This window comes from Protopterus annectens, chromosome 1.part0 (genome assembly GCF_019279795.1).
Source record: "Protopterus annectens isolate FY-2018-M chromosome 1.part0, PAN1.0, whole genome shotgun sequence".
Taxonomy (NCBI): domain Eukaryota; kingdom Metazoa; phylum Chordata; order Ceratodontiformes; family Protopteridae; genus Protopterus; species Protopterus annectens.
The window spans coordinates 994704406-994724736 of record NC_056725.1 but is presented as its reverse complement, the minus strand read 5'-3'; positions in this window follow the sequence as shown (position 1 = coordinate 994724736).

The following is a 20331-nucleotide window of genomic DNA, read 5'->3' as shown; positions in this document are numbered from 1 at the left end:
CCATTAGAAAATTGTTAATGATGGAATCTATGCTTCAACCACGTGAGATAGAAAATATATGTTCATTACTTGAGTTGGTGTTGACAAAAAATATTTTTATTTTTGATGGAACGCCATATCAACAACTAAATGGGGTGGCCATGGGAACATCAGTGGCCAATAGTTTTGCCAATATGGTGCTATATATTTGGGAAAAGGAATATGTAATGAATGAAACTAATAGATTTAGCCATTTGCTAAATAGTTATTGTAGATTTGTAGATGATTGTTTTTTTTACGTGGACAGGGACAGTACTTGAATTAGAGAGTTTTGTGCAGTATTTGAATAGTACTACAGATTTTTTTGAGTTTAAAATGGAATACTCATTACATGAGATAGTTTTTTTAGATGTGAGTATTCAGAAAAACTATGATAGAGTAGTAACTAGGGTACATAAGAAGGAAATATATGCTGAAAGATATCTTAAGATGAACAGTATGCACCCACCACATATTTACAAGGGAATTTTAAAGTCGCAATTAATAAGGGTTAGTAGACTTACTACTGAGGAAAATAGTTTTATAGAGCAGCTTAATAAAATGAAGGTTGAATTTGTGAAAAGTGGTTATTTGTTAACAGATGTAAATCAAGCATGTGATGAGGTTATACAAGGAAGAAAAAACATATATAAACCTATCTTTGGATTCACAAATAAGGAACATCAAGATCAAATAACAGAAGGTGGTGAAAATAAAATAAAAGATAATGTTGTAAGATTTGTTACAAGTTATAACACCAACACCATAAAAGTTTGTAAGATTATTGAAAAGAACTGGGTGATACTGATGGCCCAACCAGAATTGAGGGACATCCTAGGTTTGAGACCAAGATTTTCCTACAGGAATGGGCAATCAATAAAACAGATGCTCTGTTATAAAGATTTTATTGATGTTCCAAAAAATAAACCAACTAAAATAGGAACATATAAGTGTCATAATTGCACTTGTTGTATGGATATTATGAAACAATAGGATATTTTCAGCATCCCTTAACAAATGAAGAATTCACCTTTAAATGTAGGGCTGACTGTAATACGACAAAATTAGTTTATTTAGCAACGTGCACACAATGTAATGTATTTTATGTGGAAAAACATGTAGGAAATTAAAGGATAGAATAATAGAGCACAAATCTGAAATGAAAAGAAAAGTTGAATCAAATGGGTTGTATAGGCATATAATGGACTTCCCAGATCACACTTTTAAATTTAGAGTTATTTGTCTGTTAACTCTAGGACCAAGGGGAGGTGATCTAGATAACTATCTACAAACAAGGGAATATGAATGGATAGTTCGTTTACAAGCAGATAAACCACCTGGTCTCAATAGTGCTGTTAGTATAAAACCAATTTTGATAAATAGGCAAAAACAATATCTTTGAATGTTTGTGGCTCTGTTACTTCCTATATGTTTATATATTGTTTACATTTTTATATTTTATACTGTATATGTAAATGTTTAGTATTTATAACAATCTTTTTAATGAATGTTTTCAATGAATGCTTATAAAAGTTAGATTTTAACTAATGTTTAGAATACGTTAATTGTTCATGTTCCTTTAAGTATTTTGGCTGGCTTAATCATGTGATAGAATTAATCCTCTATTTAAAAGTAATGAATGGATGTATTTTTTTATATGCTGAGGAAGGGTGTAGACCTGAAAGCTTCATTAAATCTTGACGTGTGGTGACTTTCGTGTGTTTTTTGAACAGGTGGAGAAGACCCTGGAGAGGGGAAGATGCGCTCTAGAGAGAAGAGGAATGAAGGTCAGCAGGACTAAGACAGAATATATGTGTGTGAATGAGAGGAAGGATAGAGGAATGGTGAGGATGCAGGGAGTAGAGGTGGCGAAGGTGGATGAGTTTAAGTACTTGGGATCAACAGTTCAGAGTAATGGTGAGTGTGGAAGAGAGATGAAGAAGAGAGTACAGGCAGCATGGAGTGGGTGGAGAAGAGTGTCAGGAGTAATTTGTGCAGACGAGTACCAGTAAGAGTGAAAGGGAAGGTCTACAAGAGGGTAGTGAGACCAGCTATGTTATACGGGTTGGAGACAGTGGCATTGACAAAAAGGCAGGAGTCACAGCTTGACGTTGCAGAGTTGAAGATGTTAAGATTTGCACTTGGTGTAACGAGGATGGATAGGATTAGGAATAAGTATATTAGAGGGTCAGCCCAGGTTGGAAGGTTTGGAGACAAAGCCAGAGAGGCAAGATTACGTTGGTTTGGACATGTGCTGAGGAGGGATGCAGAGTATATTGGGAAAAAGATGTTGGGGATGAAGCTGCCAGGTAACAGGAAAAGAGGAAGGACTAAGATAAGGTTTATGGATGTGGTGAAAGAGGATATGCAGGTGGTTGGTGTGACAGAGCAAGATGCAGAGGACAGGAGGAAATGGAAACAGTTGATCTGCTGTGGCGACCCCTAACAGGAGCAGCCGAAAGAAGAAGAAGAAGATATATATATATATATATATATATATATATATATATATATATATGGTTTCATATGAAACCATCGAAAGTTCATTCCATTGAAAGTTCATTCCATTGAAAGTTCATTACATCGAAAAGCATTTGCCCCCTTTCCCCAATGTTGTGCGACCCTGGAGTTGATATATATAGTTATGGGGGTGTAAGGGGCACAGCCCCCCACATTGGGGGGTGTGAGGGGCGAAGCCCCCCACCTAAAATGCTTTTCGATGTAATGAACTTTCAATGGAATGAGCTTTCAATGGAATGAACTTTCGATGGTTTCATATGAGACCATATATATCTATAAATATATATATATATATATATATATATATATATATATATATATATATATATATATATATATCTACTCTAGCTATATATGTACACATATATATCTATCTGTCTATCTATCTATCTCTCTATACACACACACACACACACACACACACACACACACACACACACACACACACACACACAGATGCATACACATAAAATAAGTATTCTTAATATCAAAAAAAACCCATGTCAGTGTTACAAGGCATTACCATGGAGCATGCAACTAAAAAATATATATATTGTTTTTGTAGATGGACAAACACACACTGAAACCCTACAATTATATATTACAACTCCAAAAATCACACAATACCAGGGAAAACATATTCTCCAATACAGGTAATGTAGTGATCTCACAAAGTTGTTGAACAGCTATTTTGTCAACCAGATTGTGCCAACAAAACTGCTGTCAACTATATATATAGTCTATGTAAATAACACCTTCTATATGTATATGTGTATTGAAAGATATATATATATATATATATATATATATATATATATATATATATATATATATATATATGGGTCCATATGACTTGGTCGACTGTTCATTTGGTCAACTGCTTATTTGGTCGACAGTTCATTTGATCGACAAGCATTTGCCCCCTACACCAATGTTGTGCGACCCTGGAGTTAATATATATAGTTATGGGGGGTGTGGGGGGCACAGCCCCCCACATTGGGGGGTGTAGGGGGCGAAGCCCCCCACCTAAAATGCTTGTCGATCAAATGAACTGTTGACCAACTAAACAGTCGACCAAATGAACAGTCGACCAAGTCATATGGACCCATATATATATATATATATATATATATATATATATATATATATATGCATATGTATGCATAGATAGATACACACAGACACATACACACACACACACACACACACACACACACATATATATATATATATATATATATATACAGATATACACACACACACATATATATATATATATATATATATATATATGGTTCTACCTGACTTCTCGAGCGCAGAAGAGACCACCATCGAACTGAGCCCAGAAGATCGAAGTGAAGAAGACCCACGCTTCGCACGAATCGTGGCAGAACATCGATCAGAGACCGGAACACGACGGATGATGACACCACCAACGCCGAGCCACCCGGGATGGGGAAAGGCCGCGTGTGAGTATGCGGTCTGAGGGTGGGTTAAGTGAGTTTAGGTTAGGGGAGGCGATAGGGGGGGGTTAAAGTGAGTTAGGGTTAGGGGGCGATAGGGGTGGGTTAGGTGAGTTAGGGTTGGGGGGTTGGGGGAAGGTTATAGGTTTGGGGGTTAGTAGGTTTAGGGGCGATAGGGGCGGGAGAAGTGAGTTAAGGAGTTAGGGCGGGTAGGTAGGTAGGGTAGTAAGTGTCGATAAGGGGTTAGGTAAAGGGTTAGGTGTGGGCTTGTGGTTGTTGAAATGGGTGTGTTTTATGTGTGTGTTGTGTGGTGTTTGGATGTGTTTTGTTGTTTGTTGTTGTTTGTTGTTGTGTGGTGTGTGTGGTGTTGTTGTTGTTTGTGGTATGTGTACGGTTGTTTTTATTGTTTGTGGTTGTGTTGGTTTATGTGTTTATGGGGCTGTGACGAATGTGATGTTTGGTATGCGGTGACTATGTCAGGTAGAACCATATATATATATATATAGATATGTATGTATGTATATAGATTGTATAGAGTTTAAAATACTGAAAACCCAAAATACTGAATCTCATAATACTGAAAACACACAGGATACCAATACGTACTATATCCCAGCACAAGTACATACAGAAATTAATAAAAGACAAGCCATATTACTCTTGTCCAAGTATAAAAAGGGGAGAAAGCCCCCCTGCACCACACATGTGGGGGCTGCACCCCCACATCCTCTGCTACTTAAATATATCAACTCCAAGATTGCACTTAGTGTAGTGAAGCGCAATCTCAGAGTTGATATACATGGGAGGATGGCAGAATGGTTAAGGTGTTTACCTTGCAGACACAAGGGGGGGGGGGGTTGATTCTCACATGGGGTACTTGGATAGGCTTAAAATGGCCCACAAGGGCAAATAGCCTAGTACTAATCTATGACATTGTAATCTATGACATTATTTAAGTGGCAGGGGGTGTGGAGGGCCCCCCACATGGTATAGTTGAAGGGTAATATGTTTCTGTATCTACTTGTGCTAGAATATAGTAAGTGATGGTATCCTGTGTGTTTTCAGTATTATGAGATTCAGTATTTTGAGTTTTCAGTATTTTGTAGTGCTCCTATATATATGTATGTATATATATATATATATATATATATATATATATATATATATATTTTTTTTTTTTTTTCCTTAAGATTGAGACCATAAGATCAAAGTTTAGAAAATTTGAAATGTAAGTAAAAAAATAGAAAAACAAAAAAAAATCTTTTTTTTAATGTTTTCCCCCTCACCTACTGCTAATTAAATATAACAAAAACTGAGATCACGCTACAGCGAGGAAAAGGTTATATATACCATTTCATGCTGTAAGGGGGTCTCCATTTAAATAGCTCAAAGTTTCAAACCTTCCATCTTATAGTCTCGACCATAAGAAATTCAAACTTTTCAAACTTTGAAATTTAGAACTTGACCCATATAAATATATATATGTATATATATATATATATATATATATATATATATATATATATATATATATATATATATATATATATATATATATATATATGTCTATATATATATATATATATATATATATATATATACAGATATATATATATCACACACACACACACACACACACACACACATATATATATATATATATATATATATATATATATATATATATATATATATACACACACAAATAAACATACATACATATACATATATATTTGTGTGTGTATGTGTATGTGATTACAAACTGGTGGAACATCACTAAAGTGTGTGTGAATACTAGCTGCTCACGCTGCTAATATTTAACCCAAGAAGGTTTTGTATAATGATTATATACTGGTAACAAGGAAGGAATGCATTGGTAAATTCAAGCTATAAAGTTCTAGTAAGTCAAACGCATGTTACCACTACATGCTAGAAATTATACTACAGATGAGTTATATTATGTTGATGTCATTTTAATTTTCATTTTAACACACATAATCTGTGACTCTTCAAATTACTTAACCAGACTACTGTTTTATGGTCACCCGTTGATAGAGGCTGCTGTTCCGGGGTTATATTTGCGATTGCCTTATTTACAAACTGGAGGAAGGTGTGTTTGAATAGTAGCTACTGTTCCAGGAATGTATTTGCGATTGCCTAATTACAAACTGGAGGAAGGTGTGTGCATGTGCAGGTGTACTTGTGAGTAAGATATGGTGTTTCCTTTTGAAAACATTTCTAACTTAATCTTATTAAAAGCCCCAGCTGACTTTAATGTGTGATTTAATTTGCAATACTTTAGTTTTCCAGGCATTTTGACCTTAATGCAAATTGGACCTCTTTTCTGCTGAATTCTGCAGGAATTTTTAAATGTTGTTGGTTTTAATGCAACTGAAGGTAGATAATTTCCCTTAGTTTAGTAAGAGGAGTGTAATATTTAGTAATGGCAAGATTTATGACAGTCAGGTGTTAGTGCAGCTCTGTACATAAAATATTCCAGGCTGTCTTAGTCCACTTCTATCCTGTAAAGCACCTTGGTGTGGTGGTTTCTGTCCAGGTGTATGTCAATGTAATCTGTTCTGGATATAGTAAATAGCTAAAGGTTACCACATAAACATTTTGAAGTAAACTTTTTGTTCTTTTTGTGAGTACACTGTCTTTTTCATTGACAGAGAATGAATGTGCTGTTTTTACCTCAAAGACACCTGTTTCCATGTCACACTTAACAGAATGGTGGAGGTTTATAGCCTGCATCTATAACCTAAGCCTTTGACATTCCAAATGGTTCCAGCAGTGAAAACCAGTGCAGTCATCTGACTTGCTGTCTTGGGATGTGTGCACTGCAGGTGTGGGTTCCTGGTCCCAGTTAGTTATCTGCCTGCAGTCCTGGCTTGCAGAGACAAACCAATGCTACCTTTAATGCATCCAAAGAAACACACTACACCTGGCTGCTGTCTTTAAAAAAACGTTATTTTCAAACTAATGAGCATTGAGCATGCTGTACGTTGTATGTGTGCACACATACTTTACTTGACCTTATGCATATAACTTGCATAAGGTTAAGTAATCAGGCTGAGTGTTGTGCGTTTGAAATAATTGTAAGTGAAGGTGATAAAAGTGCGAAACTTTAAATTTCACACTCTTACCACATCACGTATCAGTTCAGCAAGTGTTAGTATGTTTTATGCTATATAATGTATGGTAAGTAGGTAAGGTAGGCCATGTGCAAGTGATTGTAAAATGTTTGTGTAGTACAAGACTGCATTTGTTTTCCTTGTGTGTTTATCTGTTTGTGTGGGTGTGTGTGTGTGTGTGTGTGTGTGTGTGTGTGTGTGTGTGTGTGTGTGTGTGTGTGTGTCTGTGTGTGTGTGTGTGTATGTATCTGTCTGTAATGCCCCACATAAATATACCTGGTGGCTAGAGTTACTCAGGCTTAAACCCTGTACCTTGAGTGCAGGTAGCAAGAGCCTGAATTCCCTACCACCACCTCCATCACCACCACCCCCACCACCTCTTCTGAAAATCAGACAGATTTTTGCCTCATATTTTTGTTCCCAAATTTTTATGGCAAATAGGTTCATAGGTTCATAGGTTCATACTAGGCTATCTGCCCAAGGGCATTTATAAGCCTAGCCCAGAGTTTTGTGGCTTTCGCCACCCCTTTAGTTTGAAGGATACTATGCCCATTATTTTGCTGTGCCTCTGTCAAGCAGTGACACTGAGGTTATCCCAGGGGCATACCTGCGATCTCCCATCCATTGGTCAAGATTTCTCTTGAACAAAGCTAGCGAGGTGCTCTGCCTCACATGTATCGGGATTTTGTTCCACAGCATAGGGAGTCTCTGGGTGATGAATCTGTCCCTCCAGCACGTCCTATTAATAACCGTGTTAAGGTTTAAGTCTCTTGCCCTTGTAGTTCTGATGGATTTAGATTTTTTGAGGTGAAGCATGTTCATCAATTCCGGGTTGGACATGGCCTTGTATGTCAGGCACAGGTCACCTCTGAGCAGATGGTAAGCGACTGAATAGAGCTGGAGTTCCTTCAGTCGGGCAGCATAAGACATATTTTTGAGACCCTTTATCCTTTTGGTGAGGAACTTTTGGGGCCTTTCCAATTGCTGCAGGTGTCGGGTCAGATACATTCCGAATGGGGCATTGTACTCAATCATTGGTCTGATGAGTAATGAGTACAGGGGAACGATGACCTCCCTTGATCTAGATGTGAATCCCTTCATGATCAGGTGGGCAATGTAGAAGGTCTTCCTAACTACTTTGGCAACGTGAGTGTCAAACGAAAGGTTACTGTCAACCTGGGTCCCCAGATCCCTGATAACCTCTTCTGTGCTTAGCCACCTATATGGTAGCTAGGGGTAACCTTGTTTTTCCCGAAGGGTATGACTATGCATTTTTTGGCGTTTAACTTTAGGCCATGGCTCTGGCACCAATTATCTGTTTCTATAAGACCCTTCTGAAGGATATCTGTGTCAGATGTGCTCTCGACTATGGCACCCAGTTTGCAGTCATCTGCAAACTTTGTCAGCCATAAACCTCCTGTGTTTGCTTGTACTTCTGAAAAGTAGATGCCAAACAAGAGTGGGCCCAGAACTGAGCCCTGTGGGACACCATTTGTGACAGGCTTTGAGTCTGACATGGCGCCAGCAACTCTGACCCTGTGGGTTCTGTCACTTAGCCAGTTTGAAACCCATCTTGTGACGTATGGGTTTACATTTAAGCTGGTGAGTTTTTCAATGATACCTGAGTGGGGTATTGTGTCGAAAGCCTTTGCCAGGTTGAGGTAGGCTGTGTGGGCTGCCTTGCCCTCATCAATGGCCTTGGTGACTGTTTTGAAAAAGTCAACCAAGTTTAAAAGGCATGATCTGCCTTTGACAAAGCCAAACTGGGTTGGATCCAATGTCTGCAAGTCCCCTATGTCTTTATTTATGAGTTCCATTATGATCCTCTCCATAGCTTTGCAGATCAGACTTGTCAAGCTGATGGGACGGTAATTTCCAGGGTCGGTGGAGGCACCACCTTTGTGAAGTGGGACCACAGTTGCCGTACGCCACTCCTTGGGTACGTATCCTGAGGTGAGGCTAAGATTAAACAGCTGCCCTAACTGCGGGTTTAATTCCTCATTGAGTTCGTGGAGCACACAACCGGGGACACCATCTGGTCCCATGGATGCTGTGTTTTTCGCCTTGGAGAGAGCAGTTTTCACCTGAGCGTTAGAGATGTTTGGGGGGCTACAATCCTCTGGTATAGATATTTCTCCTTTATGGGGGGAGGGGTGGGAGAAGTTTGCACTGAACCTGTCAGCCAGTATGTTGGCAATGTCTGTAGGTTCAGTGATTTTTACATCATTTTGAACTAATTCTGAGCATATCTGGGAGTTTCCTCCCAGGTTTCTAACATAGCTAAAAAAGGCCTTATGATTGTCTTTTGAGTCCTTAGCAATTTTCTCTCAAAATTTGCCTTGGATGATTTTATGAGAGATCTTAGTTTTTTACTTATAATGATCAAAGGTGTCTTCCCTTTTAAGGATTTTGCTCTATCTTGTAGTAGCTTCCTCCTTTTGTTGTAGAGCTTGTTTATGGCTGGGGTTCACCAGACTGGATGCTTGCCTTTGGTACAAAGAGTCTTTGTTTTGTTTGGGATTGCCTGATCCATACAGTCCTGTAGGTGCTGGTAGAAGGCATTTGTAAGTGATTCAGCGGCTTGAGTAATGGTTTCCGCAGGCTCGGGGGCCTTGAAAGAGACCACGCTAGTCTTTAGAAGTGTGAAGTCGGCTTATGAGAAGTTCTTCACTGTGGTCTTTTTTATCTCAGGTGAAGAATTGAATTCACTAAGTAATGACAGGCATTTTTGAATTCATATTCCTCAGAAAATACATAGTAGCACAAAATCTTTTATTCTAGCAATTTTCTAAGTTTATAAGATCAGTATTTGAAACTTGTCCCTATTTTGGGGCTATATTCCCCCATTATTGGCTTTGTTCAGGTTTTTTGTGGTAAGACATTGAGAGCTATGGTGAGAAGTGAGAACTGAATTCTGTGTTCCCCCATTATTGGCTTTGTACAGGTTTTTTTGTGCTAAGAGGTTGAGAGTTATGGTGAGAACTGAATTCACTAAATGATAGCCATTTAAGTATCAGTCTTTTGATCTTTCAGTAAACTGCTGATTTGGCATAGTGATATACTGCTCTGACTATAGTACATAGGGTCCTGGATTCAAGACTTGGCAGTGAAATGCATGGTGGTAACATAGCATTTTATTCTGACAACTTTCCAAAATTATACAAGCAATGTTTAAAATGTGCCCTGTTTTTTAGCCTTTTGCCCCCCCCAAAAAAAATGAAATTGAAAATAAGTGCGAGAAGCTATGCAAGATGCCTGTGGTTTACACTACTGTCATTTATATATATATATATATATATATATATATATATATATATATATATATATATATATATATATATATATATACACATTGTGTGTGGAAGTAGACTTTTATGATGGAAATGTTCTGAATTCAGCAGTTTTGGCATTATTGGTTTATGCATTATGTTTCATTGCCTACTGGAAAAATGTTGAAACAATAAATTTAAAATGTGCTCTAAGTCTAACAAGTGTGCTGTATTATACAAGGAATATAATTTAATAATGTCAGGAAGGTGTATCAAAGAACACGTGTATGTTTCTTGTTTTGTATGCAAGGGGCCTATGATTTGAAAACAGCCCAAAGGTAATCTTTATCCACTACTGGCTAGATGCATTTTCTTTGGATTTCATGTGGGTTTCAATGCTGTTTCAATGAATGTGAGTTTCAAAGGCAGAGATGTTTTAGTGCTAAGTCTGTTTTCTTTGTGAGACACTATTGCTATATTTAGGTGATGTCTATTAGTGTTTGTGGATTGTGCTAAAAATGTAAAAATAAAATCCAAATCATTGTAGATTGTAGAAGTAAAGCAGTATGCACACATTAGTGTTTATGGTAATTGGGGTGAAATAGCCAGGTAATGGGAGATTGGAATGGCTGCACGGGGACTCTGGTGCCATGTTTTGGTTGTCTGGTCTTCAGTTTGTGTTTGAAAGTTGGTATCCAACAATTCCATTAGAGTGGCCGTGGTTACATAATTATGTATGCAAATTGTATGTTAATCAGCATACAGATTTGTACCTATTTTTCATGGGTCTTGTTCAGATATTTGATGTTTCCAGGTTGAGAGGTATGAGTGTGACTATGGTGAGTTCTATGGTGGGAGTGACAGGTGGGTTTATGGTGGAGGTGGGATTACATCAGGGTTCAGCTCTAAGCCCTTTCTGATTTGCAGTGGTGATGGACAGGTTGACAGACAGGATCAGACAGGAGTCCCTGATGACTGTGATGTTTGTAGATGACATTGTGATCTGTAGTGAGTGTAGGGAACAGGTTGAAGAGACCCTGGAGAGGTGGAGATATGCTCTAGAGAGGGGAGAAATAATGGTCAGTAGGACTAAGACAGAATATATGTGTGTGAATGGGAGGGAGGATAGAGGAATGGTGAGGATGTAGGAAGTAGAGTTTACAAAGGTGAATGAGTTTAAATATTTGGGATCAACAGTTCAGAGTAATGACGAGTGTGGGGGAGAGGTGAAGAAGAGAGTACAGGCAGGATGGGGAGGGTGGAGAAGAGTGTCAGGAGTGATTTGTGACAGATGAGTAACATTCAGAGTGAAAGGGAAGGTCTACAAGATGGTAGTGAGACCAGCTATGTTATATGGGTTGGAGACAGTGGCATTGACAAAAAGGCAGGAATCAGAGCTGGACATGGCAGAGTCACAGATGTTAAGATTTGCACTGGGTGTGACAAGGATCTCACCCGCTACTCTCTGACTTTGTCTCCAAACTGTTCAACTTGTGCAGACCCTCTAATATACATATCCCTAACCCTAGAGATATTTATGTTAGAGGGTCTGCCCAGGTTGGACGATTTGGAGACAAAGGTAGAGAGTAGCGGCATTATGTTGGTTTGGACATGTGCTGAGGAGGGATGCTGAGTATATTGGGAAAACGATGGTAGGGATAAAGCTGCTAGGTAAGAAGAAAAGAGGAAGGCCTAAGATAAGGTGTATGGATTTGGTGATAGGGGACATGCAGGTGGTTGGTGTGACAGAGCAAGATACAGAGGACAGGAGGAAATGGAGACAGATGATATACTGTGATGACTCTTAATGGGAACAGCCAAAAGACAGAGAAGGAGATGCTGTAATATCAGTTTTCACAGGTTTCCAATGATTTGACAGACATAACACAACTCTATGTGTAAATGACTACCAGTATGAGGCATACATATGGCCAATGTGCATAACACTGGACAGTTGAATGGTATGGGCTCAATATACCACATGCAGTTCAACACACACATCTGCAACAGTATTTAACTATGTAAATACACTGTATAGGTTTCTCACATTTCTGTGACAAACATGTGTATCATAGCTGTATTCACAATTAACATATGGATATCTACAACATCCCAGCCACTGGCCTAGCAGTGTCACAGTCAGTATAGTTCAACACACACTCCAGTAGTAGTCATATGTGAGCCATCCTTTCCTGGGATGACTCAGGGGCCTGAACTGTAATCTATATCACTGCAGACAGACCCAGTTGCTATGGTCATAGGTTCTGATCAGCAATATATAAGTAAACCAAGTCTTGCAGAGAAATATTTGTTGAACTTCCTATTTCCCATTATTTCATACCCCCTATTGCATTCAATTGCATGATTACTTGTTTGACATACTTTTTTTCCCAAGTATTGTTTCTGCCTCTGTCTCTCACTCTCTCTCTCTCTCTCTGTCTCTATGTCCACACATGTAGAGGTATAGACTTGTTTTACAGAGGCAACAGCTTGCCTTTTGTAGTTAATGCTCATGAGCATGTGATGGCCTGTGCACCAATTGGTGTCCTCAACTTGCTAATTGCATACAGAACAGCTGTGGTGTTATTCCTATAGCCAATGGCATGGCAACACACTCCTATAATTGAGTACTTCATGTGGGCTTTATCCATTTCCTTACCTGTGAGAAGGACTTCATGGAGGTGTATGAACAACAGCATCACAGAGGGTAGTTGGTACCTCTTACAATGAAAACTATGGAGACAGCCCAACAAACTGGGAGAGAATGTTCTAGCCATAAGGACAAAATATAAGTATTGCTATTTGTTTGTTTGTGTCTTTCGGCTTTTCCTGGTTAGGGGTCGCCACAGCGGAACTCCGGTCCGCTAATGATTGGTAGTTGATTTTTACATGCCGAGTTACCAGCCCTGACGCACAACCTTCAATGAAGGTACGCTCATTCATGCATGTCTCCACGCAGAAGGCGCTCTAGCTGAGAATCAAACCGGACAGCGTCTTACTGTGAGGCAACAATGCTACAGCAGCACCACCACCACGGGTATAAGTATTGCTGTTATACAGTTGAATTAATGGTAGTTTAACAGGGTTTGTGTGGACATGGCTTTTCTGTGTGATTTTAAGTCTGACAGTGTTATGTGGTTGACATAACTCCCAACTGTAGGGCTATCAGCAGAATGGCCAGATTTTGGACTCTCATGTTTGGTGTGTTCCTCATACTTTTTTTGTCTTTGGAAAATCAGTAGCATACTGTGGGGATTGCAGTCAGTAAATGGTATCATCCATTTGTGTTTCTGACTTCATATCCCTCAGAAAAAAAGATGTATTACAACAAACCCTGTTGCACCATCAACTGTTTATGTTTATAATAACAATATTTCACATATGCCTCTGTTCTTGGGCCTCTGTCCCCCACGTTTGTCAGGCTTTGACCAGATGTCATGCAGTAAGAGGGTGATAGGTAGGGTATGTCATTATTTAGTGCCTTCATTCCTGATGCAATCTGAGTGATGTATCAGACTGCTAGACGTGTTATGTGTAAAGAGGCCTCATATATGAGGACAAAGCCTGGACATTCTTTGGGACTCTGAATAGTTGGGATTTCTGTGTATTTATGGCAATTGTTGATAGACTGTCAGGATTGTATAGCAGTGTAGTGTATCAATGATATTTGGCCTGTGTAGGTAGGGGGGTAGATGTATGTGCTATGGCTCCTTTTCTATCTACCTGTACATGTGCTTCAGTTTCTGGTGGTCTGTTGGCTGTATATGTTTGTAGGGGCAGACTGAGACATGTCCCTTACCATGGTCACCCATCATACTACACTGTGAATTGGGCCAGTATATGTAGGGGTAGTGTGTGAGTGGCAAAAGTGTTGAGATGTTTTTGTTCACACAGTCCTTATACTCTACTGTTCCTTTGGCTTACCGGTATGTCACTGTGACTGTGGTGGAAATGGTTGTGGGTATGCACTTTCACACTGGTGTCTGTTTTTCAGTGCTGTTACATCTCTACAGTGCCTGATATATTTGCCAATACATGTCTAATTACCCATAGCAGATTTGTTTCAGTGTTGTGTCAGTCAGACTGTAGTTTGGACGGTGCTTGGTGACATGCTTAGCAGCTGAGTGCAGTTTCCCTAATGTGATGTTATATCCAGATATTTGTAGGGTGTACTGTTGCCTACCCCCCTTAAGTGTTGTGTATTTCTGACATATCAGTGGGATGATGTGAGGATTTTGATTACTAACTAGTGAGAAGTAATTGAGTATTGGACTTGTGCTATTTCAGCCAATATATGTTAGGACAGACAGGAGGGTGTTATTGCAGGAGCTGTATCAGCTTATCTACTTCAGTATTTCAGATATGTCCCTATTTTAATGGCTTTCTCCCCCCACTTTGTTAGGCTTGGTCCAGATTTGTTGGACTAAAGAGCTATGAGCCTACTTCTCGACTGGCCGGATTGTTTCAGACTGTCCAGGTTTATTGTTCATATTTCTGGTCTGTTCCACAGATTCATTATTTTCATTTCTGTGGTAAATCACTGTGATGATGTGAGGATTTCTGTCAGTAACTGCTGACATACATTTCAGTTTCAGAACTCACATCCTTCAGAACAAGTATGCTGAAACAAACCCTGTCACTCTGGCAACATTCTACATTTATAAGAGCAATATTTAAAATATGTCCCTAGTTTTGGCCCATTACCCCCCCATTTGGACACTCTTTGGCCAGATTTCTTACACTAAGAGGTTATGAGTTATGGTTATGAGGTATGACTCCACTACATGTTATGAGCATACATATATATATATATATATATGTGTGTATATATATATATATATATATATATATATATATATATATATATATATATATATATACATATATATATTATATGTATATCTGTATTTATGTTATGCATATAGTTTTATATATATATATATATATATATATATATATATATGGATTCACTTTAGAAGACTGAATTCCCAAAATCTCGAACCTCATATTATCGAGACCAAAAGATCGAGATTTGGAAACTTGAACTTCTAAAATGAAACGAAAAAAAAAAAGTCAAACATTGCTTTTGCAGGGGGGCTTTGCCCCCCTGCACCCCCCACCCCCCTACTTAAATATACCAACTCCGAGATCGTGATACAGTGGGGAAAAGGGACATCTCCCATATTGCGCTGTATGCGGAAGCACAAAAACGGGAGATTTCCCACTTCCTGTCAACACCACAAAATAGATAACAACATTACGTACACACAGAGCGTACAAGAAGCCTTTCTCTGTGTGCACGTAACGTTTTAAGGTAAGTAAAGTGTTATTTTTTAAAACTTTACATATTCGAAATACTGAAATGTCGATCATATGGTCTCGACCATATGACATTCGAGATTTCAGTATTTCGATAATGTAAAGTGTTCCCATATATATATATATATATATATATATATATATATATATATGTATATATACAAAACCTGACTGATTCTACAGAATCTTTTCCTGCTGTTGAATGACTCTGCTGCATGGTATGTTTGAAAAAGCATCTGCAATCCTTGCAACTCAAATGCTGTAGTGGTACATTTCTTTGACTATGGTGTGCAGGGCCCTGGGTTCGAGATGTGGCAGAACTCATTTTTTTGTTGCCAGGCAGAACAGTGGCTGAAGGAAACAGAGTGACTAAAGCAGTTTTAAGTGGGTATGCATGGGTTTGCGTGATGTAAAGCAATGCCAACCCATGGTTAAACGTACAGATGCTTAATCTGTGTGGGCTTCACTTAACATCACGCAAATGCGCTTACTCCTGCTTACACCCACACTAATTTCTTTAAAAGAAAAGAAAAAGGAGTGATATGAAAGTGGTGAAAAAGGGGCATGCAGAGGGAAAAACAATATGAAAGACTGCTAGGGATGTGAAGGACGGGTGAAGGGAAGGTCCATAGTTCCCCATTTCTTATACAGCAACAGCTGTGTATTTGTACATAATTTGGAGGTGAATTTGGACACTCAAACCCCATAGAGAGGGGTGAGGACAATAGAAATGTGTTGCCAAGCTAACTGGACCAGATTACATGCGTCCAGTGGACATGTGTGCGAAATGGACATGTATGTATGGGGAGATATTTTTTAGGGGAGACAGATGAACTTTTCATTTTTTTAAGATGAGAGTGGGATGTTGGGGAAGGAATGTATGAACATCTGGGGAGATAGGTTTGGTAGGGAGACAGACAAGACAGACATGGTAGCAAGCATGGGTGGTATAATGGTGGTATAGTGGTGGCCTAATGGTTAAGGTCTTTGCCTTACAAACACAAGGTGCAGGGTTTGAGTCTCAAAAGGGATAATTGGCTAGACTTACAATGGCTTGCAAGGGCAGTTAGCCTAGTACTAACCTATGAACCTATGACATGTGAGGGGGGTGAACACATTTGGCAGGGATGGTGGTTGGGAATCTGAAGCCCATGAGCCCCCATAGGGTTACAGTGGGACTAAAATCACCAAGTATGGGCAGTCACCACTGTACCTTCATGGCCCCAAAGATGGCTGTGCTGGGGGCTAGACAGGATGGACAGCCTGCCCCTCGAGGTGCACCAGGTGGCCCTCAATCTGGAGCAGCTGCTCTCCAAACTTGGATCAAAGGGTGCTGTACATCATACCCTGGACCTGACTGCGGGTGACAGCCTCCTGTCCACTCCCACTCCCAAAGGGGGGATGGGTCCTGTCCCCTGTGGTGGTTTCACCCAAAGGTGGTGCAGGACCAGCAGACGAGGGAGCTCAGGGTTGAGTCCCAGATGTGCTGGAGCTCGGTGGCACGGCCAGATGAGATGGGACAGGCAGATCTGCTGGGATCTGCCTTCCCAAATTTGCTATGGTGCTGAGGTTTTACAAAATATGTTGGTTAGAAATGAACAGTAAATTTCAAGATTAGTTATAACAGCATGCATGAGTGTTCCAATTATCCCCATAAAACAGATTTGAAACAGTTGCATAGCAAACAGAACACATGCATAAATGGCACAACAGTATGCATCATAACAGCATGCCAGTAAGATTGATGGCAACAGTCCACCAACAATGGTATTTGAACAAGATATGTTAACATGCAAGCAATCAAACTTATTAACAATAATATAACACATGCCCCAACACTGGGTTGTAGCACAACGTACCTGTAGTATATGAGTAATAATTATTGATGCAGATGGGGGAAAAGAGACAGAAAATCCATTAACAACTGTTTATGCTATTATTTTCCACAACAGTACTGCTCAATACTCTATGGGTCTGCCCTCACTTTACATCTACCTGTGTCCATTGCTTCTGTAGTACAAACATACCTATTAAACTGTCAGCCTGGAATGGTATGAGGCAAATTGTGACAACTCTGGGTACATGACTAGAGAGGACTTTTACATGTCAAGGTTACATATCTGGCACAGGAGTGGTACCCTGGACTGCTGTTATGTTGCTACAGGCATATGTCAACTGGTTTCCTATCTGTGTCCAGGTTTATTTGCAGCAGTGATCACTAGTCGTGACAGCATGACACTTGAGAGGCATGTATCAGAAACATACCTCTCAACCTCTTAGAGCATGACATCTGGACAAAGCCATACATAAGAGTGGGATAAAGGCCCAAAAATATGGACAATTTTTAGATATTGCTCTTACAAACTTAGAAAGGTGATAAAATTACAGGTATTGCATTTGCATGGATTTTCTGATTGATATGATATCTGGCACGTGTATGTCTATCATTATTTTCTAACTTCAGTCTATAATGGTTTGCCACTGATTTGCCATGACACCAGTACTTTATGTAAAATGGACCACAAATCTGAGACAAATATCTTTACATTCAGTGAATATCTGTACAGTTGAGAGGTATGATTCGGGAAGAGTGCATATTGTATGTACCTATCCTGCTGTCATTTGCAGCCATGTGGTGAGAAATTGAACAGTTATGCACAGTTTATTAGTATACCCTTCATACAGCTACTGGCAACATTTACTTACCTGTAAAACCTGTGGGGAAAATATCTGTTAACAATACCTGACTGTTTTTACATTTATTCCTGATTCCTTGTGTATAGATACGCACACATCTGAGTACCACTCCCTGGATTTGAACTGTGTCTGCTGTGTGTGCAAAAGTAATAACTATGTTATTTCTCATCGCACTGAGCTACTGAGGAACTGCTGCTTCTTGCTTCAATGGTTTCTGTCTAATAGTCTCTTGGTTAGACAGTCTAAACTTGTAATTCTGTGATACATGCATGACAGATAGTAATTGTATTGTGCATTACTCGTTTGGATTACTACAACCTGGAAAGCAAAAATTAACACAAGGCAATGCTGGATGGAACATACTTTAATACATGGCATATTACTATTCAGGGTTCAAAGCTTAGTGCAGTATATATTTCACATTTCATTTATATCTCATTTTACAGCTACACCATCTATGGTTTCTCCTAACAGTTTGTTCACAGATGCACCTCAGTTAATGTATGCTGTCACAGCCACATTTGCTGTGAAGACCCTGTATACATTCTATATATATCTACAAGAACATACCAGAATAAACACAACAGTTGTTTTAAAGGTCTTTATTGAACTTCAATATTTGTCAGTCATACTTTTTTATTTATTCATTTCACACAGTAACAGTATACCCACTAGCAGTAAACAATGCACTCCTTGTTAGCTATTTTAACCAAATACTGCAAAATAGATTTGTACTCACCAGGCTGTCAGTGCAGCCTTAGCATTCTGTCACCATGGGCTTCCATGTTACTAGCCCTGTCAGATGTAGGGGAGAAAAACACACATTAGGCACATCTGTCTATAACATTCTCAGGTTAGTATTTGTTACAAACTAATTGATAATGACAAACACTACTGGATCATTTTGGGCCTGTCCATCTTGGATCCACTGCACCAAGAATGACCCTTTCCTATGCTTTAGGTCAGAATAGTGGTGCCATACCTGCTCACCAGTCCGGGGGATGCCAATAGCACTGGTGAGTTCACATGCGAGATGGTCCCAGGACTCCACTTTCTATTGGGAGCCCTGGTACTTACCCTGCAGCAGTGTCTTCTCATGGTTTTTAACTAGGAGACCAGACATGATCCTGGACTCCCAAATGCTCCAGCGTTGCATCCGAAAGTTTACTCCCTCTCCAACACCAGCCACTGTATCCGCACAGATGGACTATAACAGATTATGGCTGTATTCCCACCTGCACCATTTAAATAGTGCACTATTCCTGCCCTTTGCTGTCATTGGACCATTTTGGAAAGGTTAAGCTCTGCTAAGCAGTGTGCAAATCCACTAAGCCAGTTTTAACACTGCTTAAAGGGGTAATTGTTGAGCAGAGTTTAATTGTGCGCAAATCCACTTAGCTGAGCTACCTGCTGTTTAGCATTCATATCTTAGGAATGGCTACACCTGCTAAGCATAGCTGAGTACTGCTAACTATTGCTCATTTTTAATTTTTAAATATATCAGAGGACTGATTTCATTTATTAAGTGTATATGATATACTTTACATAATATCCCTCTATGTGCTTTCCTTACATTTACAAGGGGTGTGACTATACTTGTATGGGGCACTTGTGAGTACATGGGTGGTTTCACATGTTATATGCACTCACACTTACATTGTACACCAGCTACACTACCCTGGTTGACAAAAAACATACTTTAAGTTTACAAAAATAATTTTAACACTAGTTTCCCATATAAAATTAAGTTGTCTGTCTTGGTATTCAAACCCTGAATGCATGCGTGTACAGCTGAGATTGTAACCACTACACTATTTCAACTTGGAAATTTCACCTGTATATTTGTATTTATCTCCTATGGGATGTTTAAGTTATAGTAAGCGGAGGGCCATAATGTGCACATATGCTTAG